Here is a 26,226-nt window from a genome sequence, read left to right as displayed (position 1 = left end):
ATTTTGAGAGGTAGAAGAGAGGAGAGCAGGGAGGGAGTGAGGAAAGAAGGAAGGAAGGAAGGAAGGAAGGAAGGAAGGAAGGAAGGAAGGAAGGAAGGAAGGAAGGAAGGAAGGAAGGAAAAATGATGATGAAGTGAAAGACAATCCAGATTCTGCCTGGCTTTAAATAGCCACAGGTATCTATAAATATCTTATAAGTTATGGATAGTTATAGGACAATTTGGCTTATGTATGTAGGCAATTTATATAAGTTGGGTCTGAGTTAATTGTGTGGACATTTTGTGGGGTAAGAGTTTACTCAAATAAATCTGACTGATAAATTACAAGACTTTAGAGTTTTGATTTTACTGGGTGTGGGGATTTGTGACTATATCCACATGGGGCAAATGGCTGGTAATGAGAGCAGAATCACAGCAAGAGAGCCAGGAGATAGGTGATCAATACACGGGGCTAGCCATGGGTGCAGTGAAAGTGCTGGGACAAGAGAGTAGCTGGCCCTAGAGTGGGATGGTGCATTTTTTACCATTTCACTCAACACATTCCTCTCTTTGTCCTCAGCACTGACACATCTTCAGAATACATGATCACATAGTAAAACGTTTGTCAAAAACTTCACACATAAAGTTGAATCATGAATTAAACAAGAAGTATACAACAGTGAATGTTTATATGCATATTCAATTTATCTGGCTAAACATTCATCACCTGTCACTGCTCCACATGTTCATCAAGAATTAAAATCTGTAACTAAGTTATTACTGAGGTTTTGTATAGACCAACTCATTCAATATTTTATCTTATGTCTCAGCACCTATAATAAATTGTTAGTTCCATTTTTATGACATATGTTTAATGGTTTTACAACCTTTTGGAATGTACTTTGAATAGTAGAAAGACACTATCTAGAAGCAATTGACTGATGACACATGGGAGACTGGCAGAGTTCTCATTGTAGTTTTGATTATCAGAAGGAGCCTAATAGCAGTCCCACTACAAAACAGCTTAATAAATAATGAAATAATTTCAGAAATTATTATAGACTCATCATAAAGAATCAAAACATCATCTATTGGTCTATATAGCATTACTACAAGACAGTACATCTTCATTGATCTGCAGAGATCTCCTCAAAATAATGCGCTAATACCTAGTGATTGCCATATATATTTAATAATAACATAAAACACATATTAAGAGCAGGAATCTTTCCTAAAATGATTTTCTCCTGGGTCTTATGTATAGGAGCATATCTCTCATTGATTATTATAATCTGATGGAGATAATCTCAGGAAGATAACCTACTAGATATTAGCTTGTTGACTCCTGACACTGGGGCTGGGGAGATGGTTCAGTAGGTAAAGTGCTTCATGCACAAGGTAGAGGACTAGAATGGGAGAATCACCATAATCCACACAAAAGCTGGATTAACAGCACTGTGGTCCTAGCTCTATGCAGAGATATGGGAATCTTAAGGCAGAACCCCCAGAAGTTTGCTTTCCAGTCAACTAGGTGAAAACTGGAGATCCTATTTCAAAAAAAGGTGAATATTAGGAATGATTCCATAGGTTGTCCTTTACCTCCATTTCCTGTGGCACTAGTGTGTTGGCATTCCCAAACATGATCACACAGAGACATGCTTACACACACATGCAATTCTAAATATGAACATCCCCATATAGCTTTAAGTATTAGTTTATTAATTTAGTGTGATGAGGTCTAATACAGGTAGTAATAAGATTTACACACTTAGCCTTCAAACTTATACTCAGTGTTTCTTTCCATTTTTTTATCTTCTTGGAACTTAATAAAATATTTTGGAATGTCAATTAAAATACTATTTTATTTTCCTTATATTTAAAATTCTGGTATGATATTGCCACAGTCTTGGAGGTGGTGATGATGCTATCAAATTGATGGATAACACTCTGGTTCTGTTTTGTATTTAAAGATTGTTCTAGAAGTTAAAATATACCCCATCTCTCACTGTCACGATTCTGAGAGTTATTTTGCCCAAAAGTGCCTATTTTTTTTTTCTACAACTGAAGAAGCCAGGGTACAGCCATACGAGGAATGCTTCCTTGGAGATTTTCCTGGAAAATGTTTGATGTACAACAAATGGTATGGTGTTTCCGTAGTCTGAAGTGGGTTACATTTTAAAATCTCACAATCAAATGGAATGAGAAATGAGAGAAAGGCATTTAGCTGAGTGCTTTCTCAAACTTAAGTGAGATTTTTTCTTTCTTCTTTTCTGGCTGCTCTAATTGACAAACCTACATATATACATCAACTGTCTGTGACATGAATTCTGTAGGCGTTTGCAGTCAGCAGATGGTGCTGCTCCCGCGTCAGAGGCCTAGATTTCTTCCTGCTCATTGCATCCCATCCTCTGCATTTGCTTTCCATTGACTTTGCTCAGTTTCATTCACTGACCTTGTGAGTTGGCAAACTTGAAGGATCACAGTCACAGATCCCACAAGCCAGATTTGGAAGTAGTACACATGTCTCTTTGCTGTAACTGCAATAGTAGATGTTCACTGTTGCCAAAGACTAAGCACGGCATTCCGGTGACAACAGGAAGAAGTAGGTGTCTTTCACAGTGTGAAAAAAAAGAGTAACTGTGGTGACTCTTCAATCACCCTTTTAAGGCAAGTGTTGCTTATGTTTCATGAAAGGAAGAAATAATTAGATCATTTTAAAGGAACTTTAATTTCTATATTTAAGTACAAAGGAGTAATACATTGTTTTTACAATCCATCCACATCTTGATTACCATTTTGTACCTAACTAGCCTTGCATAATTTATTGGCAATTTAATCTTTTCTATGTTAGTATAGTATGACTTTGTAACAGCTGTGATGTGATCAATCTGACATTCCACAAATAACTTTGATCTCCAAATGATAATACTTCCTAAAATTTTGACTATAAAAGCACAAGAAGTAAATCAACCAAAATCTTTGCCCTCTCTTTGTTTGCAGGTATGTTAATGTGGGTGTGTGTACAGTGGAAGCCAAAGGTTGGTTCTGGTTCTTTTCTCCAGAGCTTTCCACTTTATTCTTAGGGCAAGGCTGTCTCAGTGAATCTAGAATACATGATTGGCAGGCTGGTCAGTCAATGAGCTTCAATGATGCATTTGTTTCTACATTCTCAGAGCTAAAGTGTTTAATGCCTGTCACATGCCAGGGTTGTAGATTCACCTCTCAACTTGGGTCCTCATGCTTGGGCAGAAGGAACAACTGTTTTCACAGTGATTCTCAATACTCAATGTTTCTTTTGAGATTTTTTTTTTTTTTTTTTTTTTTTTTTTTTTTTTTTTAGTCTCTTGGGAACTTAATTAAAATCTCGCGAAATGTCTATAAAATGTCATTATTTTAAAATTATTAAGTCCTCTAAATTTTTAAGATTGTTTCCACAAAGTTGTATTTATGCTTCTAGAGAACTGGAATCAAGTTCATGGAATAGATATAATGAGAAAAAGAGGATGTGTCTGGGAGAACCTGGGACTTGCAGATAAATGTGAGAATCAGAAAGTTGACAGTAGTTTTTATTTAAGTCAGAAGGTCAGAGAAAGCTGGATAAAAAGAAGAGTCTAGTACAATATAAAATCTGAAAGAAGAGAAAACCTGAACCAGTTTCAGACAGTTAAAATAGAAAAAGAGGTCCAGAGGCAGGTTATTTTGTCTGCTTTACTTTATCTTTTATTCAAATAAATATCCCTTATTAAAGAAAAAATTGATTAAGCACCAAAACTGTGCATGCATGATAAGAAAGGTGAGTATGTACTTAACTCTGAAGTCAGGACTGTAAAGAAAAAGCAGCAACTGCAATGTAAAAAGGCTGCACTGAAGAGCAGAAGGTGACAGTCAAAACAGTGATTGAAGATGTCATTGCTATAAATGCCCGCTTAGCATTTTTCTTATACTTTTAATAGTTGAGAGTGTTAGTTGAGCATATGTAGGTATATAAATTTGCAAGAGAAAGCATGTATAGTATTCTGTGGACAATCCACTAAATCTCATGGTGGGAAAGCCATCTATAAAGCCAAGAACAGTTTATTCTTTTATTCAGGCTTTTAACTTATTTGAATTTATGTCTTCTCTTTATTGTTCTTTAATATTAAGCATTAATTTTAAACTTTAAAATTGAAAACAGATTCTTTTTTTATCTTACAACTCTATTTGAAAAAAAAACAGAGATACATGTACGGGTTTTAAAAAGCATTATGGCATAAAACTATGTGAATATTTTTTGTCAGTACTTGATTGTTTTTAAAGGTTTAATAGTATGCATTAAAATCTTACTAGTTGCAATGAACATAAACTACACATAAAGCAAAACATAACATGGAAATAGTCAACGTTTTCTTGGTGTGTAAAGATTAAACATAATGATTTTTAAATACCAAAGATTGCCACAAGGCTATCTTCTTAGCTCTTGAGTTATTAATGATTTAAGGTCTAGGTGTACCACACTCTGAGAGAGTGCTATACACTTATTTTTTTTTTTTTTATGAATGACTGAGACTTCCATTTTTTGGCCTTTCATTTTTTGAGCTTCATATGGCCTATGAGTTGTTTCTGGGGTTTTCAGAGCTTTCTGGGCTTAGTATCCAATTATCAGGGACTGCATAGTATGTCTGTTCTGTGACTGGGTTACCTCACTCAGGATAATATTCTCTAGATGCATCCATTTTCCTAGGGATTTCATAAAGTCATTATTTCTAATCTCTGAGTAGTACTCCATGTGTGAAACCAATTCTTATACATTACACCCCACGACCATTTCCCCTGTGTTCACTTCTAGTGCCTCCCTCTACTTCTCCTCTACCATATTTGATTTATTTCATCTACAGAAGAGAGTCATCTTGACTCAATCCCAAATGTTCTCTGAATGGTGTTGTCGGTTTTTTTTTCCTTTTCTTATAAATTTTTCTTTGGTTTTACTGAGTTGGTTTCAATCTTTGCTGCCCAGTTTGGCTTCTAACTAACTACAAAGTACAGGCTGACTCGGACTAGTGTCAATGCTGTGGTACCTTTCTCCCAAGTGCTTTTTTAGTAGCCTGAGCCACCCTGTCTGACTGTGTGTGCAAAGATGTATGTTTCTGTGTCTATGTGTGTGCCTTATGCTTTTCCTTAAGCTCCTTTTTTGTTTGTTTTTTGCTATATTATCAGTTTTACACTGTAGATGGCTGTTTTGTTGTCTTTCCAGAGACAGAAAGGGTATGGATCTAAATGGGATTTTAATGTGGAAGAACCTGGGAGAAGAAGGAAGAAGGAAAACTATAATCAGAATATATTGTATGAAAAAGTCCTATTCATATATATATATATATATATATATATATATATATATATATATATATATATACATATATATGATATATATGTATGTATATATTTCAAAATGAAATATACACACATATATATGTTCAAATGTATTTCCGTTTGAAACTAGTATTTCATAGCTGTGATCCATCTATTGCTTCTGAGAAGACACCTGTCTGTATAAACACAGTCTCGCTTCTCTGCGAACTCTTAGGACCTTTCTTCATGTCTCTGTGTTATAAACATGCTTCTGAATGCGAATCTTTTCCCACATCCTCCACATAAACTAAATTGACTAAATCATGACATAGTTAAGGAAACAATTTTATTGTTTTTCTTTGAATTTGTGTCTGACTCATTTCTAATTCTTCTGCATCATGGATCTCATTTTTGTGTTCTCAATTTTCTATGCTGCATACCATTATGATTATGTGTCATAACTAAAGGTATTTTATCAAACCAAGACAATTTAGATATTTGGAGATATACATGGAATCACAAAATGATACAGATAGTATGTTACCTCTTTCAGTAGTAAGATATATATGTGTGTGTGTATGTGTGTGTATATGTGTATATGTGTGCATGTGTGTATGTATGTGTGTGTATGTGTGTATGTGTATGTGTGTATGAGTGTATGTGTATGTGTGTGTATGTATGTGTGTATGTGTGTGTATGTGTATCTATGTGTGTGTACGTGTCTGTCTGTGTCTGATGTGTATGTGTCTATGTGTGTGTGTGTGTATGTGCATGTGTGTGCATGTGTATTATTTATCTCAGTGCCACAATTGGAGCTGTAAAGAAAATCAAATAGGTGATGCTTATTTATAATCATGGTTATGATCAGGGTCAAGAAGTTGATGTTCTCTGATAAGCATGAAATTTTAGGGTATATTTTCTTATGGGGTAAAATATAAAATGTGCTTATTCTCAAAAATTTAAGAGACATATTAAAAATTCTTGATGAATAAATTTAAGCAGATTGAACTCACTATCTAAAGATGAGAATGACATTTTCATTTGTGATAGGCAGCAGTGTGGGTAAATGGAATACTTTATCAGATCTCAGATAAGCTTGGTAAACACACAGCCTCTCTTAAGAAGCAAAAGGGGAAGCTTACCTTCATCATACAGGACCTACTTGTGGATACTCAGAGCCCATGTGAAAATGAAGGCATAACGCAAGTTGGATGGGCTAGAGTTGTGGCTCAGTGTGTAAGAGAACTCACCGCTTAGAATAGAGGACCGGAATTAATATCTTTATCATGTTTACACATACCTATAACTTTCGCGCTGTGGGGCAAGAAGTTAAGAGAGAGTGGAGGGAAGAGACACTGTTGAGGTAAAAATAAATGAGCAGAGGCTACTGGTTCCCGTGCATTCTCCCTCAAAGCAGAGCCCTGCTCTCCATAGGCCACAGTGTCGCCCTGGCTGCTTCTCTGCCATGCGGCTTTCATACACTTTTCCCTTGGTGGGTTGTAACATCTGACACACACATCGCATTGGGCAGGCTGCTCTAGCATGGCACAAAGTCACACTATTCCCTTTATTCTCTAGCCTCTAGTTGGGACCAACTCTTTCTCCGTCAACTGTGAACTCTGCTGACATTCCCTGAAGCTTGGCAAAAACCACAGCTCCAGAAACTCATAATTTATTAATTAGATTTATACATTAAATTCTCAGTCCACAATACATCCACACAATAAACTTACAATCAGTTGACAAAGATATAAACCAACCACCTAGATAAGGCAAATTGACCTGTAGAAACAATTAAATATATTCATATCTACCTAGGGTCAATTAAGACCACCTGGGTCTAGATCATCCTTCTCCAGCTCCATTTTGATTTTTTTCTCCTTCCCCTTCTCTTCTGTCTTAGAAAATCTTTGTCCCTGCCCCACTATCCACTGTCCAATCTTGTATCACATTGATTTAACTTGTGTCAGCCCTTACCTGCATATAGAAATCAACCTACAAGACCCTTTTATGCTTGCTTGCCTGCAGCTTATCTGAGAAAACCCCAGACTCCATGTTCAATGAGAGATTCTGGAAAGCAAAAATAAAGAAGACAGTTATAAGGGACATTTGATGACATATTCATGCACGCACACACATTAACCCTCAGAATGAAGTGGAAACCAATAAAAGGGTATGCTGTTGAACTCTGGCCTCAGCCTAGGAAGCATTCATGCGTACTTCCTTCACACTCACACACAAAACACTTCTATATACACAAATGCACATTTTTACACAGAAAAAACAAAGATGAGAGGACCAAGGTGTTTCATTTAAGATATTTAACAAAACAAAATTAACAAGGGAAACACAATGGATTCAATAAATGCTTGAATACAATGTCTCAGTCCTAACCTGGACCAGTCTTCAGACTCCACAACGTAGGGTACAGATTTCCACCCAGAAGAGCATGAAGTGCAAGAGAATTGTTTCATTGCTTTTTATGTTTTTTGATGGGGGTCTCACTTAACTCAGGGTAGCCTCAAGCTTGTTCTACAGCCAAAAGTGACTTTTGCTCCTCTTGTTTCCTTGTCCTCTGTGTTGGAATTGAAGGGTTTACATAATCCTACCCAGTTATTCTGGATTTGGACATCCAACTTTTTGCCTTGTGTGCACTAGAGACTCTATACAATCTAATTGATACTCCATTTTCATATAGATCCAATGACATTTACTGAGATCACAGTACACTGGAATAAGGAAGTTCAAAGCCATTTCAAGGGCAATTGAACATGGGACCCAAGGTAACATTCGTATTTGGGAACATAAAACACCTTAATTGAAATCCTCCATATACATTTAGAATTGGAATTCATAGGGAAAAGAAAATTGAAAAAAGGAGGGGTGGTTGTATCTTAAAGTTCAGTTGTGTTATGTGGTATGCTCACTTCATCTTGGAGATAATTTCACTTGTCTTTGGGGAAATACATGGCAAGAAGAAAAGTCTTTGAGACCAGTGACTTTAGTGAAAGCTGAGTTGGTAACTACATTCTACTGTCCATTATGGAAAAAAGAAAGAATGAAGAAAAAGAAAACAGCACTGGGGTTGCTATTATGGAAGGCATGAGTTTGTTAGGCAAACCAAGTGGAATGGCACAAATGGCTAGACATATGCATAATACAGTGGGTTCACAGATTTCTTTCTTTCGCTTTTACAACTTTATTTTATAAAAAGAGGGATACATGTGCAGATTTTAAAGGCATTTTGGCATAACACTATATAAATATATTTTTGTCAGTACTTAATTCTTTTAGAGGTTTGATAGCATGCATTGAAATCCCACTGGTTACCTTAAGATTAAAGTAGATGTAGGACAGAACATGACATGGAAACAGTCAGTTTTCTTGGTGTGTATAGATTAAGCATAATGGTCTTTGAATACCAAAAATTGCCGCAAGGCTATTATCTTAGCTCTTGGATTACTAATGATTTAAGGTCCAGGTGTACCACACTCTGAGAGGGTGCTATACATTTATTTTCTTTCTAGTATCCAGAGAGTTTTCTTCTGGGTTGCCAGATAGATATGAGATCAGTGCTGATAGGTTAACCTGGGTTCTTTCAAAAGTCATTTTTAGAGGGAACTTTTCCAGCTATACTAGGCTCCTTTCTGCTAGCACAACACGGCATTTTAATAGTGTTAGGGTTTGTTGTCTGACCATAAGATTAGTCTCAAATTGGTTAGGTCATTCTTGACCATTTCTTTGTATTTTCTCCATCTTTGTATTTTGTTGATTTCCTGTATTTCCCTTGATTATGATAATTTCTGTTCTTGAGAAGTAATAGATGATCCTTTTCATGTCAAGAATCTTTATTGAAGAATTTACAGGTAATATGGGAAATATTACATACATTGTAAAGTAGAAAATGACATATGTAACATACATGAATGTAAAACAGTGCCATTTTTATGTTGCTAATATATTGGGGGGGATTTGAGTGGAAAAAGTGATGCATCAAAGTGGCAATAATGAAATCTTATCTTTTCTGCTTTCTGTCCTACTTCACTGCACCATTTAAAATAAAGTATTTTTTAAATCATAGATACTTTATTTCAAACAGCCATGGTATATAATGGCAGAATAAAACATTATTTAACAAATCATTATACAATATGCTGTGCTTGTAAGCTAGTTTTTATTTAAAAATAGTACTAGCATAATTTGATGAGTTAATAAAATGAAGACAGCTGCTCATTTTATGTCTGTTTTTGCTTGATTTGGGCATGTCAATGTTATCATTGTGGTGACTAACATCCAGGCTCACAGTCCAAAGGAAGGTCATAACAAGACCCATTATGTTATGGGATCAGCATAAATCTAAATATATATTAGGGTGTAAAATCACACATCTTTTAGAAAGTTTGATTTTGAAGCCACCAGACATATATAAAATGGCAAATATCATTCTAATATCATATTCTTCATATGCTAAGCAGTCTTTGGTTGAAGAAAGAAAGTCAGATTTAGTCCAATAACAATTATTACCACCATTTAAAATAGAACATTTTTGCAAAGATAGAATAATATAGGTGCAAGAGAAAGAAGTTAAAGGTAGAATAATGACAACAAACAGCATCTTATTAAGACACATGGGCTTTTGCTATATGTTGTTCCTGTTTATAGGTTATATTCTTGTGTTTTTGAAACATTTTGAAACAGAATAAAACTTTCTGTTCATGGTAATGATTTACAAATATTGCTCACATCCACAGGTGAAAATGCTGGACATTGGTGACGAAGCCTTGTAAACATAAGCTAAATCTTTTAATAAAACGTAATGGCTATATGATGATTTGATAAAGGATGAATATTTATTTGTTTATATGTCTATTTAACAACAGAGTTTAAAGCGAAGAAAAAAACATATGGAGAGTAATTAACAAAATTTAAGAAAGGATAATAAAAATCTAATGTGTCATTTATTGATTCAGGGTTTCATTATACTTACACTCAGGAAGTGGGATGTTTTAGAGAATAAAAATAAAGTATGTTTATGAATGCATCATTCTGTATCTGTGCATGTAAGTGTATGTGCATATGAGTGCAGGTACTCACGGAAACCAGAAGAGGGCGTATTGTCCCCTGCAGCTAGACTTACAGGTGGTTGTGACAGTCTCCCAACATGAATTCTGGGAGCCAAAACCAGGCCCTCTGCAAAGATAATAATGCTCTCTCAACTGCTGAACAATTTCTACATCTTGAGTGTAGAGCTGAGTGTCACAGCCTACCACAGAGATGATGGAAGTCCACATAGTCCTGATCAGAACACAGTATGCAAAATGGCAGGAGATGTTTCTCCACATTATTTCCTATTTTCCCTAACTTTCTTCTTTGTCACATGCCACTTTGACATTTTTTTACAAAGGTATAATATTTGTGTGTTGCCTGTCACCATTTTACAAACTGATGTCTCATAACTTTTTACATATGAATGCTCCTAAGTAGGTTCTCTCAGCAGACACACTCCCGTTCCTTTGCCTAGAGAAGAATCAAGTGTTTGTACTCAGAGTCCATTTGCTTTAAAAGATGATGGAATAAACTAAAGGTTTAGAAAAAGACAATGAGTTTCAAAACTAAATGAGAAAGAGATTTAAAACCTAGTATTGAAATAGAAATGAGATTAAATTAATTATTTAAATTAAATGTCTCTTGAAAAAAGGATTTGAAAAAGCTTTTCAATGCAATTTCTTAGATTCTAGATAAATTCTAGCCATAATTTTGATACACTGTGGATTTTCAGAAAAATATATTTGTGAGAATATCAAATATTGCTCTGTGACACAATCCCTTAGAACTGGCTCCATAAAAAAGAGTGGAATTATAGCAATATCCTTGTCGTAATAACATGGAAGTGAGGACATTTTACCTGATTGCACCCCAAAGCAAAGTACCACAGACTGCTAACTACCAGTATAGAAAAAATTAGCCTTTTCCAGAAATGAGACATTGGTTAATCAGTTCAGGCTGGTCAGCCTTAAAACTGTATATAAACCAACAATACAAATGGACTAAGTAGGTTGCATCCATATATAATTGTATATTTATATATGTAACAATAATAATCAAGGAAAGAGGCTATGAAGTTGAGTGTGAGAGGACATGCATAGGGTTTTAGGAAGTGCAGCTGGAGGCAGGGGTAGGGTGGAAAATGGGTATCAGGAGGGAGGGGAGAGAAAAGTGATGCAATTCTACTTCAACTGGAAATATTTAAAAAAACTAAACAATAATTTTTCTAAAATATGATCAAATATTGGTAAGTCAGGAATAACAATTTGCCTTTAACAGTTTTTCTATGTAATTTTTTAGAATAATAGTTGTGTTCACATGAATAGAAAAATTAGTATTAAAACTTTAGAACCCCCATGTAATTTTTCTTAATAGGAATAACATTTATTTTATTTTTTATGGTGTGTGTGTGTGTGTGTGTGTGTGTGTGTGTGTGTGTGTGTGTGTGTGTACTCTGTGAATTTATGGGATCCAGATCAACTGTGAAAGTCAGAGGGTAATGTTCATTCATAATATTCTTTCTGTTTGTTTTAAACAGGCTTACTGCTTTGTATCCTTATATGGATATAAAATGACAGGGTTTCTTTTTTTCTCATTAAAAAATGTATTTTATTTATATTTCAAATGATATCCCCTTTCTGGGTTTCCCATTATAACCCCCCTATCCTATCTCCTCCCCTCCCCCTGCTTCTGTGAGTGTGCTCTTCCACTCTCTTACCCCTCCATCCTCCCCGTGCTGGCATTCCACTACACTGGGGCATGGAGCCTTGGCAGGATCAAGGGCCTCTCCTTCCATTGATGCCCAACAATTCCTTCCTCTGCAGCATATGTAGCTGGAGTCATGGATCCAGCCATGTGTATTCTTTTGATAGTGGTTTAGCTTGAGTTGGTTGGTATTGTTGTTCTTATGGGGTTTCAAACGTTTTCAGTGCCTTCAATTCTTTCTCTAAATGTTCCATTGGGGACCCATTTCTCAGTTCAATGGTTTACTGACAACATCTGCCTCTATATTTGTCTGGGTCTGGCAGAGCCTCTCAGGAGACAGTTATATCAGGCTCCTGTCAGCATGCACTTCTTGGCATCAGCAATATTGTCTCGGTTTAGTGGTTGTATATGGGCTGCAGCTCCAGGTGAGGCAGTCTCTATATGGTCTCAGTTTTAGTCTCTGCTTCAAATTGTGTCTCCGTATTTTCTCCTGAGAACATTTTTGTTTCCCCTTCTAAGAAGGACTGAAGAATCTGCACTTTAGTGTTTCTTCTTCTTGAGCTTCATGTGCTTTGTGAATGGTATCTTGGGTAATCTGAGCATTAGGGTTAATATCTACTAATCAGGGTTTGCATACCATATGGGTTTGATTTGTGACTGGGTTATCTCACTCAGGATGATATTTTCTAGTTCTATTCATTTGCCTAAGAATTTCATGAAGTCAATGTTGAGTAGTACTCCATTGTGTAAATGTACCACATTTTCTGTATCCATTTCTTCATTGAAGGGCATCTGGGTTCTTTCAAACTTCTGGGATTATAAATAAGGCTGCTATAAAAATAGTGAAGTAAGTGCCCTTGTTAGATGTTGGAGCATCTTTTTGGTATATGCACAGAAGATATAGCTGGCTCCTCAGTTAGTACTATGTCCAGCTTCCAAGGAACTTCCATACTGATTTCCAGAGTGGTTGTACCAGTTTACAATCCCAGCAAAAATGGAGGAGTGTTCCTCTTTCTACACATCCTCACCAGCATTTGTTTTTTATCTTAGGCATTCTGACTGGTGTGAGGTGGAATCTCAGGGTTGTTTTGATTTGCATTTTCCTGATGACTAAGGATGTTGAACATTTCTTCAGGTGCTTCTCAGCCATTCCATATTTCTTAGTTATATGATTCTGTGTAATCTTTTTGTGTCCCTTGTATATATTGGATATTAGCTCTCTATAGGATATAGGTGTGGCAAAAATCTTTTCCCATTCTGTTGTTTGCTCTTTTGTCTTAATGTCAGAGTACTTTGCCTTACAGAAGCTTTGCAATTATATGAAGAAAACTGGGAAAGGGAATAACATTTGAAATGTAAGTTAAAAATATCCAATAAAAAGATTTCTATTGTATTTTTAATACACTATTCTACACATAATTTTTCTTTCAAATACATGAAAGGTCTGTTCTTTTGAAAATCTGAATCAATTTTCACTGTTTAAAAAGCAGTGTTTGTATGTCCAGTTGACAATGGGCTGTGATAGCTAATCTCGACCACGGTACTGACTGGATTGGGAAACACATCTGAAATTACTAAAACACACCCACGGGTGCATCATGGGGATTGTTACAGAAGGAACTAACTTCTTTTTCTTTATATATATATATATATATATATATATATATATATATATATATATATATATATATATATATATATATAATAAAATATATATATATATATAATTTTATTAGATACTCAGTATTTACATTTGAGATGTTATCCCTTTCCCCCAGCTTGTCCCATTCCTCCCTCCCCTCCAATTTGTCTTCACAAAGATGCACTCTCTCTCCTAATCACCCTCTCCACTTCATTGCCTTGGCATCCCCCTACTTCTGAAGAGCACGCCCTGAATGTGAGTGGGTGAGTGGCAGGATTCTAGAGAACGAGGATATCGATAGACTCCAGAGGGGAAGAAAGCAGATAGCTAGTGTGTGTGTCTCTGTGTGTGTGTCTCTGTGTGTGTGTGTGTGTGTGTGTGTGTTTGTGTGTGTTACATATGTGCTTCCTTGTCTCCATGACCTGAGCTGCTGTGTCTTGACTTAGCACTCTTGCATTATGGATTAAAACCTCTGAAACTAAAAACATTCCTCTCACAAGTTGTCTCTCTTATATTTGCCACCGTGATAAGAACTCTGATCAGTGCCCTCTCCATTATATTTCATTTACATAATTTTCTTTTTCTCAACATCCCTTTTGTCTTATGAAATTAATTTTTTAAAGAGTATAATGTTCTTATATTGTTTACAAACGTCAAATTTTGATAGTTTATTTTCAAAGAAAATGGGTTGAATGCTAACATCCTTTTGAAGTTAACATGTTGGACAATGCTCCTCATATATGTACTTTGAGTTTGTCTTCTGTCTTTGTCATATTTCATATGTGAGAGGATATGGAAGACAGCCCTCAGGAAAGGCCAGCCATTCTAGCACTTCTGTGTGGAACTTCTGTGCCCTCCTGACCATAAGAATTGAGTGGTGTTTAAGCCAAGTGATATGTATTTTTTCTGTTATAATACCCAAAGTAAGATCCAGAGGAGGTAAAAGAATAACTGTGTATATATTATTCAGTATACTGTATATCCATCATTAGAAAAACATGAAAAAATCTTCAATTATTGTATTACTTTAAGTTGCAAAATGGTTAGCAAAACTGCTAAAAATTATCAGTGGTGCTGAAAGAGAAGGACAATTAGATCTTTGTTATGATAAGAGCTTAGGTAAACCTAAAAAGAGGAACTTTTAAAAGATTTAAAGAGAAAGGCAATGCACTATTGAGGCAGTACGATTTGAGGGACAAGGAAAGAAGTAATTATAGTTGTGATGGATTATAGTTATTGGAAAGCATATGTAAGTTGTCTCTCAGCACTTGCTGGTTGCCCACTACCGAATTGTCAGGCCTGAGTACATACAAGTAACCTTGTATATATGCGTAAAATAACAATTGGTAAGGAAATGAAGAGACCATGAGTTTGAAGTAGATTTAGGAAGGATAAGTAGGGGGACTTTGACCTAGGAGTGTTGGAATGAAAATAAACTTTCAAAAATAAACTAAATTATAAAAGGAAATAAGGGTTTAGACTTCACTTGAGAAGAAAGTAGAAGGCCATCATCTTACTTTTCCTGTTGTGATAAAATATTCTTGACAAAAGGAAGTTACCAAATGATTCCTTCTGCTCTCAGTTGAAAAGCACTTTGTATCATGGCACGGGTAACAAGACACGGGCAACTTGAAGCACTTGGTCATATCACATCGACTACCAGAGAACAGAAAATAATGAAACTCTACGGCTTCTCAGCTTCCTTTCTCTGTGCATACAGTTCAGGAATCTGTCAGAAATGATGTCTCTGACAGTGGCTAGAACTTTCCACCTCAATTGGTGATATCAAGAAAGTCTCTAACAGGCAGGCCCAGAGGCCCATCTCTTAGGTGATTTTAAATGTTGTCATTTTTGACAATTAACAATAACCACCATAGCCACAAACACTAAACTTAAGATTCTAAAATGAGATTTTTTTTCTGAAGTGTAAGTTTTGATTTGACCATAAAAGTGTATTTTAGTAGTTAAAGCTATTGATCTTTTGATTAGAAATTATTCAATGAGAAATACATTTAGGAGCTGCAACATGATAGCACTTTCATTTTAAGAAGATCATAAACCATATGTTTTCCAAATATAGTCTGATGATAGCAAGTATAGGTACCAAGAAGGTCGTGCATCAAAACACAGGCTGGTGAAATAGATTTTGTCTAATGTGCATTGCAATCAGATCTCTTGAGTTATCTATTCAATGTGTAAATTGTCCACTTTGGAGCTGAAAAATGCTTTCATGGGAATAGTTGTATTTAAATATTATGTGAATTAGATATTTACATTGTGATTCATAACATCAGTAAAATAACATATATGAAGTAACAATAAATATAATTTTGTGGTTCAGAGTCATCACAATATGTGAAAGGGTCACAGCATTAGGATGGTTGAGAAACACTGATCTACATGGAGAAAGGCTGTTAAGAGTGAAGAAACATTGCCTTCTTCCGGTTCAGTGCCTGGCACTTCTGAATGATATTAAGAGGCTGATGATACCACGTACAAGCTGTGCAAATGCTGTTGAAAAAGGATGCAAGGTTTATCACTAACATACATCTCATCTTGTCATATTCCACTCTCTCCCTTTTATATCATTTCTCCCTCTTCTTTGAAATATACTTTTAAAAGGCTTTGTTAATAAAGTGTGTAAATTTAGGTCTTTTCGAGTTCAGCGCTGTTTGTCTGATCTTAGATTTTTATCTCTGGCCCTTTGCAGCTATTACAAGAGATTGGGTTAACAAGAAATCTGTTTCCATATTACGTTCTGTCCTATATGTACTTCATGCTTATGGTAACGAGTGGGATTTCTATGCATGCTATCAAACCTCTAAAAGTATTGAGTACTGACAAATTATTTATATGATATTATGCCAAAATGCCTTTAAAAATCTGTAAATGTATCCCTCTTTTTTTTAATAAAAGAGTAAGAAAAAAAAAAAGAGATTGGGTTCTTGAATCCACTGAGTAATGTTTAATCTTCAGTGAAATCTCAGCTAGCCAAGAACATGTTCTAGTGTTCTGCTTTAATGCTGTCAGTGCCTTGGCAGTGTGAGGCAGAAATGAGTCACTTTGAAGTCATACTACCTGCCAACTAACACTGTGCATTTCTGACTCCTCTGTGATTGCTTGCTTGGAGAATTGCTCTCTCCCCATCAGAGAAGCATAAAGGTCAGCGTGACCTTTGGTTACATTTTTTTTTCTTTCTTTCATACTTAGAATCATAGTATTAAGTGAGGAGATGAATATAAAATGATGATCGAGAAGGGCATTTAGTTAAGAGTACCAATGCACCATTATAGACTGAATATGTAATGCTCTCTCATCAAGTTATGCCTTAAACGTTTGGTCACATAGTAGTCCTGTTTGGTGAAGTTGTAATATCCGGAAGTGATTGGAGAGGAGCTTTTGGTACAATGTCCCATGACATTTCTTATTTATTCTATGGTTAATGTCCAAATAGTGTGGACAGATGTATCATGTCATGTGTTCTATGACCATGATGCTCTGTTTATATACATAGGATCATGCATTAAAATCTCTGAAAAGTGAATAGAAATAAATTCTTAATCTTTTAATTTGTTCCTCTCAGGTACTGAATTAAAACCGATAAATACATGAGTGAGACAACTATGATCCATGGCCAGTATTTTATAGTCATGTTTTATAATAGCTATTTGTTTTTTATTCTGAGTCTTTCTTAAAAAACATTCTTGTTTTAGCCTTCTCACACTTTTTTTTCAAGTTGTCTGGTGGCTCTCTATAACTTTCATCTGGATTGTTCTTCATTTAAGTCTTGCAGTAAATCTACCATTCCTTCTTCAGTCTGTCTGCTGCTCCTCTGTTTCCAATAACTTCACACTTATAAAGTTTCTGCTGTATATCCATTTATCTACTTTCACTATCTTAGAACATCCTAAGCATAATTGAAGTGATGAATTTAATTTTTAATTCTACAACTATTTTGGTGCTTTTGAAGTATTTCTCGACCTTAGGAATGGGTAAGTGGTTGCAGTTCTTGCAGTGTCGGAATGGAGTGTTGTGTTTGGATCTTCAACACCTATGTAAAAGCTAGTCTGGGAATTAGATCAAGACAGCCGAATCCTTTTGGTTTCCTGAGCAACTACTGTAGTTGAAACTTGAATTCCTGGATTAGTAACAGATGTGACTATAAAAATAGCATGAAGAATAATAGAGGGAGTCGCCATACATTGACATCTCTGCATATATGCATACACACATATCATATGTTAGATATATACTCATGGGTGTATACCACACATACACAATGGCACATGAAACCATTTTTTTTCACATAACTTTTAAAGAAGTCTCTTAGGAGTAGTTGAGACAAATAAATGTATCCACAATATTATTTTTATTTCAGGAAATATTGGCTTTTAAATAATTACCTATCATTATTTGCATCAACAATTATGTATCACAATGTATCAATAATTATCTATCATTGTAACATATCCAAAGATTTCGAGTCAAACGGAATGAAACAAAATGATATTTTAGTTAGGTATTCTAGTTAGCACTAACTGTCAACCTGAAGTAGTCTAGAATCATCTGAGATAAAAATTTGAGTGTTGAACTGCCTTGGTTGGATCTGATTGTTGGCAATTATTCACTCACTTTGGGGGCTTATCATGATTATTAATTGATGCAGGAGGACCCATATTAATGTATATAGGCAAAAATTATTCTTAGGTGATCCTGGGCTGTATAGGAACACTAGGTAATTATGATATGTTGAGCCATCCAAAGAAGCTAATAAGTAATTCCTGTATAGTTCCTGCCTTGAGATTTTGCTTTGATTTCCTCAGTGATAAAAGATTTGAAGATGCCTTTAAAATGCCACATTAAAGAGATAAGAAAACAAACTGCATACAGATAAGCTCCGTGAATAGCAGTAATTCCAGTTCTCTGGGTTTGGTGGTTTATTCTAGTGAACTAACTCAGTTCTAAATTTGTACAGTGAGTGTATAGGACTACCTAGCTTAGATTTTTGCAAACTTCCTATGGGTCTCTAACAATTTTAAGGTCAAAATAAAATGTCAGTAAGTGAACGAAAGATCAGTGAGTATATTAAACATTGAAATAGAGTTAGATAGCCTTATGCCAATATACCAGGCACAGAAAGTACTTTGTGAGTAAGGGCAGTGTTTATTTTCTATTTTGAAGAATACCCTGGTGGTTTGAATGAGAATGACTGTTGGAAGGATTAGTGATTGTGATCTTTCTGGAGTTGGGTCAGTGGACCAGGATTTAAGGTTTCAAAAAAAAAAAAATATCATGGCTTCTTGAGTTTCTCTTTCTCTCTGCCTTATTTTTATGACTCAAGATGGGAACCCATAGCAACTGCCCCACTGCTATGCTGTAATGAATACTGCTATGTTTCTCACCATGACTAATTGTTTTACCCCTCCTCCCAACATCAAAAGTTCTTCCTTAAGTAGTTTTAATTATGGTGTTATGTCACAGCACCAGAGAAGTAAAGAACATTCTGTGCAATTACACACATCCAGTAAACATTTTCATTTTGCATCATTAGCAGCAGGAACGGGACTTTTGTTATTGTTGTATTTCTAGTCAAATCTATATATTAGGAGAATTGTTAAATGCAAGCAAAAATATTTGAATACTCCATTCCTAGTTAGAGAAATTTTGGGGGAATTGGGAATTGTGTTCTTTTTGGAGGTTTGTCACTTGAAACAGATTTTGAGGTTTCAAATGGGTCATGCCATTCCCAGTTTCTTTGTTCCTAAGAACTTTTTGCATATGCACAAGAGAAATTTGGGTAGTTTGACTTACTTATTTTCTCCTCCAATTCTTCCCACCCCCCAAATATTTTCTTATCAACTTCTGTTTTCATATTTGTTGATAACCCATTGAGTATATAATTAGTGTTGTCCACATGTACATCGTTTGTGGCAATCTATGGCAACATAGGAGAACTACCAATAACCAACCCCTTGAAAAACATTTTCTGTTCCCCAAGAAGCCATCAACAACCAATAGATCCACAGCAAGGGACAGATCCTGAAAAATATCTTCTTAATCTGTCCTGGAGTTCTGTTTGGATTACCTTATGATTTTTTTTGTTTGTTGGTTGGTTGGTTTGTTTAAATAATTACTGCTGCTGTAAGTTCACAAGTGCTACCCATGTCATAGCTACAAGAATACATTTCACAACATTTCTTCCCATCCATACTCTGGTTTATTTCTTCCTTTTGAAATGTCCCCTGATCATGAGGTAGTGTGCTTTAGATAAACATAAAGTTGACAAATACTGCTTCACTTTTTTGTAGCATTTGTCACCTTTAAATGCAAAGACATTTTGATGGCTTTCATAATGTTAAGAATCTTAAATATTATGCGAATCTTGAAATGAAACTTTCTATTGGGCAGGCATATGTGAATATGGTGATATGAACATGAAAACACATGAGACCTGTGTGCAAAGAATAGAATATGGAAAGTAAATTAATGTCAATAGTACTTAGGCTAAAGACAAATTCTGTATATTAGAGTTAGAATAGATTATTATAGATGAATAAATAGGGTGAAAGGACTCTATTTTTTTTCCCAACAAAACTTTTGTAGTCCACCTAAGTTGCCCAAAGATGTGCCACTTTCATCAAAAAGAATAGAGCATAGATTTTAAAAGTTGGTGCAATTATCTTACCACACATTATTAACATAAATGTGATGTAATATAAATAATAATTAATATTATATGTGTAAAAGTTCAGCCAAGTAAATCACTGCAAACTAAAGTTCTCAAAAAATACACATTTTCTGTGGGGAGGGGCATTTGATTTATGTTGGGGATGTGTGTGTTACCTTAAAATTATATTTAGATATATAGTCCGTGGTTTCTGAATTTTCAAAGTGGGCAATGGCCCCCAAATAAACCCATGACTCTTTCTTTGTACAAAACTATAAGATAACAGAATTTCTTATAGTAGACACACCCTCAAATATGCAGTAATGTTTGGAAACTCAACAGGAACTGCTCAGTGGCCATATCATACAGAGTAGCTACCTAGAGTCTCAACCACATCCTGTGTTTTTGTGAGCTTCTTTGAAAAACGTGTGCCTGAACAATCTTTAGATGATCCTAAGATATCTTTATAGTCACATGTCTCACAATCCATATGCACCCCATAAAGATCTGGAAAGTGGTGTGAAGCTTAATGTGTACTTGCAAAATATTGAAAATCATGATTTGGCTTCAATAATGTATTCCCTGACATTCTGTACTATATCCAGTTTCATGGCAATGGCCGATGATTTATGTTAGGGAGAAAACACATCATAATATCATCACCACCACCACCATTATCATCATCATCGTTATCATCATCATGATCAATGCAAAGGCATTTTATAGTTTGTATAGTATGACCAAGATTAAAAAGAACAGTATCCTCTCCTACACCTCTTCTGCATCCAGTAATTTATGAATCTGTACAGCTCCTTTCATCTTCTACTTCTAACCTACATGCTTAGTTTTCATTGTAGATTGTATACAATGATATAATTTAGCACTCGGGATTAACAAATTGCATGATACCACCAACCTTTGTCTCAAATATATTTTAACCATTAATGTGTTCTTTTAAAGTGGAATTAAATCAAACAGATATCTTTATATATCTCCATATAAGAGATTCTCAGGCAAAACTATAAATTCACTGCCCACTTGTTTTTCCACCAAATTTGTACCAGAGACAATTCATTCAGATTTCTTTTGGCTCTCGGGTCTCATTTCTGTCTAACATACCCATAACCCTTGCTGTCCTATCCTTGGTCCTCATAGTGCCCACGACTTGATTTATGAGGATCTTGATGTATCGATACTTGTCTCATGTATTTCTTTGTAATTTAACAAATTCTGAAACTAAAATTCTACATGTATTTTTCTCTTTTAATATCTTGAAATCATCTTATATTTGTTGTACTAAAATATAAATGTTAAAACATAGGGTTTCTAGTCTAGGCTACTTAATTTTAGTACAGTAGACATTCTATGTATGATTTTTACTTCTCAGTAACACCCAGGGCTAAGAGACTTATCAAACCAGACAATTCTCACTGTAAAGAAGACTCAAAAATGCCTTCTTTGTGACACTGCCAAGCCTTTGTGAACACACTTGCAGCTGTCAACTGACAGCCATAGCAACTCTATTAGTAAGAGGCCTGGGCTTTACTATGTCTCTTTCTCTATCATTTCCTGCAGTGACACTCCTCTACAAATCCTAAATGACATCTTCCAAGCACTGGCTCATTTGTGATCTCTTTCCTAATCTTCTCCACAACAATCCATCATTTCTTCTTCAACTTCATGACATCTTGTGGCAGTGATCTTTCTTCCTTCTCTATTATTATTCTTGCCACCAGAACATAAGTTACCCTAGGATTAGAGGACTCTTCCTCTCTATTCCTCTTATATTTCTCAGCACTGAAATATAATAAATATTTATCATTGAATGTCTTTGATTCTTAGATTACTAAATATTATTATAGTTTTTGTACTTACTTTTGAAAATTAGATAACATTTTTATTACACTGTATGTTTATGAAGGTGTATAGTTATACATATAAACATGTGTGTAATATTTGGTCATTTAAGACATTTGAAGCACATATAGTATACAAAAAGAATAACAAAGAACATGTCATTTGTTATTGTACTTCACATGTCAACTAAGCCACTTTAGATTTATTTCCCAAGTGCTTTCTATTATTTTGGGAAAAAAAATGTTAATTATTTATTTATTAGCTCCATTTTGCAGTTAGGAAATTATAGAAAATAATATTTAGTGATTCTTGACTATCCTATCCTACAAATACACTATTAATTTATTCTTTCTTTCATTTAATTAAATTAAAATTGATTGCAATAAGTTAATATGTAGCAAATATAAAAGTTAAGTAAACATTGTTGTACATAGAATTTTGCTTCAGTTATGTTTCTTATAATAGATGACAAGAAGTAACATGGGGGAAAGTGAACAATAATCTTTTAAATTTCTCACAAGAGTATTTTATGTCTATGTACCTTTAACATAAATGACAATTACTATCTTCCAAGCGCTGTTCAGAACAAAGCTGATTATAGTTTCCCATGTGAATAGCAAGTCAGCAGTATCCTGGAATACTCATTTATGAATATATGTCTAGTTTTATTGTAATTCACTAGTTTCAGTTCTTCTAGGATATTTTATTATGTGACTCCCAATTGGTCAAGTTTGGATGTGGGATTAGTACTTCTGAATACACATTATTTCATGTAATTCAAAAGCCAAGTAGGTGAGTAAGGTATTCTTGCTGACAGTTGGTATGTAGATTGAAGCTAAAAGTCTTTGGAAGAGCCTAAATTAACAACCTGTTGCTGTAACTTTTGTTAGAAAATAGGTAGTTTTATTGTGCATTCTCATCTTCTGTGAGGTTTTACTGAACTTGATGCCTATATTAGAATAATTTCTGTCATGTTCTCAGGGGTTCTTCAATATCTGACTGCATCAGGTGCATACTACCAGTCAAGAACTTAACTGACTCTATGCTTCATATAGGTGCTTCTTGTTCCCTTAAATGTATAATTAGTCTCTCTTGACAGAAAACAGCTATGAGAATACCACACCTGTTTTGTACATATAGTTATACACATCTTGTATATGTGCATAACTACCCACTAAATACTTGTAAAATTTGTTTTCCTTATGGCACATATCCATGATAATTTGAAGGCTATCTTGCAAAGGATTCGCTGTTATAACAGGTTTTCTAACAGTGTACAGTGGGAAAGAATACATCCCTTCATTCTGCTCACTTAGTCATTGGATGACTCACTATGTTACAAGTAAGCTATTTTCATTAGCTCTCTTTTGGAAAATAGTGGATTTATTATTAGAACTGCTAAGATAAGTGTGTTGGAGGTTATTTTATTATATATGTGTTCAAAATACAGTAAGACAAGCAAAAATACAAAGATTAAATATAGGGGTGTTTTCTATAAATAACAAAAATTCCACATCTCCATATGATTGATAATTTAGTGCTGAACAGTAAGAAATATAAACAATTAAAAACAAGGTAAGGATTAGAAATGCTATCATGTATTACAATAATGACAGGACATAAAATGACCCTTAATTAACGTGGTTCAGTAGAAATCAGTCTTGGATAAGAGGAATGTCATTCCCTGTTCTCCTCTAGGTCTGCAATCATCATGTGCTGAGAGATCTGAGAATATTCTCTCTGCTTCCCTTGAATGACACCTAAACAAAACAAAGCAACAAACAAACAATCCCAATATCATGTTGTTTAAATAATTCATGTTGATTGTACTTATCAAAACAATATGGTCAAATGCCACTACCTACCACATACTTGTAAGACTTAGTATCCTTATGATACATTTCCATGATGATTTGAAGGATATCTTTCAGAGAATTTGCAGTTATAACAGTTTTGCTAATAGTGTACAGAGAGAAAATAGGTCCCTCCACTGTGTCTTTCTAAGTCATTCTTAACTTTCAGGAAACACTATTATATTAGAACATCTTTTTAATTAATTTAACAGAAGTGGAATATTTCTGTAACTGTGAAGGAACTGAATATCAAGAAAAAGCAGCAGCAATAAGAAAGAATATTTTTTCCTATGTGGGCCTTTCTTAGCCAAGTATTAATGGACATATTATGGGAGAATGAGAGCTTGCTTTTGTTACTATTGCTGCTTTTTGAGACAGAGTCTAACTATATAGACTTGGAGGCAATCCATCCATTGAAAACTCCCCTGACTCAGTCACCTTTGAACTGGGATTGCAGGTATCCACCAACAAGCTGGATAGAGATGATGAAATTTTAAATATAATGTCAAAAATGATGAGTATACAGGCTAGGTGCAGCTTATAGTTGGTGAGAATTACATACTGAGAAATATGTCAATATTTGAAAATATGGCAATCTTTGAAATTCAGTCTCCTGATTCAAACTTACATCTAAAATGGTATTTATAAAATTGTGTATTTGGATTCACATTGAAATAGCTGGCAGGAAAAATCATTTCAAAATACACTGATGTTGTGGTAAATTTTAAAATGGTTCTATTGTTACCTGCCTCTTGGTCTCACTCCACAGAAATCATACCAGATGCCAGGAGCTGCACCAGGAGCTGCTGGAGCCATTGCAGTAACTGGAGCACAATCTCCTAAGTGGTTAGTTCCCAAGCCTGGCAACCACACATCTTGTTCCACGGGTCCAGCAAAAACATGACTCCACAACCATTAACTTATCAAACACATTTATATGTTAAATTCTCAACCTGCAAACCCTCTACACAATAAGCTTCCAACCAGCAGACAAAGATACAAATTGCCAATTGAGAAAAGATAAATTAGACCCATAGAAATCATTAGAAATAATTGTTACAACCTCATAAGCTAGATATGCACCAAGAGGAACATAGACATCTGCTTCTATCTCCTCCTTCATCAATTTCTGCCTACTGCTTCCTTCTCTTTGGCTCCTCCAGCCCCTTTCTCTGCCTACGTCTCCACTGTCCAATCATGCATGGCCTTAACATAAATCTACACATTGATATTTCAAAAATTAAAAAATAAAAAGCCAAATTTGCTTAGAAAGTCATATACAAAACGAAACTCAAGCCAGTCTTAACATTTTTAAATGATTTATTTAATGCTTATCCACATTACATTTTTACTCTTTTTTTAATTTTTATTTTTATTTAAGCTGGAAACAGATTTGTTCCATTTGTTGAGTTTAGAAATGGTATCCCCCACAAGATCTATTAAGGGAAACAATATGGTTAGCATGTTAAAGCACAGAAATTGTGGTATGTTTAAACACAGTAGAAGGAGACTATTAGAGAGGCTGGAAGAGAACCAGATATACCAACTGCTATACTAATCACTTTTACTTCCTGCACTATGGCTCAGAAATAATGTTGTATGTATTGTATATACATGGCTATTATGAATTACATTATCATGGTTCCAAAGCTTCTTTATTCAGTTCTATATCATCTGTACAATGCTTAACAGAATAAGATTGGAAACATAGAACAAAATATTTCTTTACTTATTTATTTATTTTACAATCAGTATATTATTCCTCTCTCATTCTACCCTTCAACTGTTTGCTCAACATCCCATATCTCCTCCCCACACCCCCTGTCTCCATGAAAATGTACCTGGCCCATCCAACTCACGAGACTTCTAAAATTCTGGAGCCTCCAGACTCTTCAGTGTTAGGTGCATTTTCTCTAACTGAACCCAGACTCAAGAGTACTCTGCTGTATATGCGCTGCGGATGTTCTATCATCTGGTCTATTCTGCCTGGTTGGTGTGGTGATCTGGGGTCTGAGAGATCTCTGGGGTCTAGGTTAATTGAAATTGATGGTTCTCTTTCTACAACTTTTTCCTAATTCAACCAAAGGGGTCAGTAGCTTCTGTTGATTGGTTGGGTGCAAATATCTGAATCTGATTCTTTCAACTGCTTGTTGG

General features: G+C 35.0%; 1 protein-coding gene across 1 annotated transcript in view; it reads left to right on the top strand.

Annotated features, from left to right (window-relative positions):
• Positions 1 to 26,226, top strand: part of CLVS2 (clavesin 2) — a gene marked incomplete at both ends in the record, with an annotated part of 73,367 nt that overhangs the window by 21,872 nt on the left and 25,269 nt on the right. The window lies entirely within an intron of this gene.

Source organism: Micromys minutus, assembly GCF_963924665.1.
Source record: "Micromys minutus genome assembly, chromosome: 15".
Classification (NCBI taxonomy): Eukaryota; Metazoa; Chordata; class Mammalia; order Rodentia; family Muridae; genus Micromys; species Micromys minutus.
This window is presented reverse-complemented; position numbering and strand designations above follow the sequence as displayed.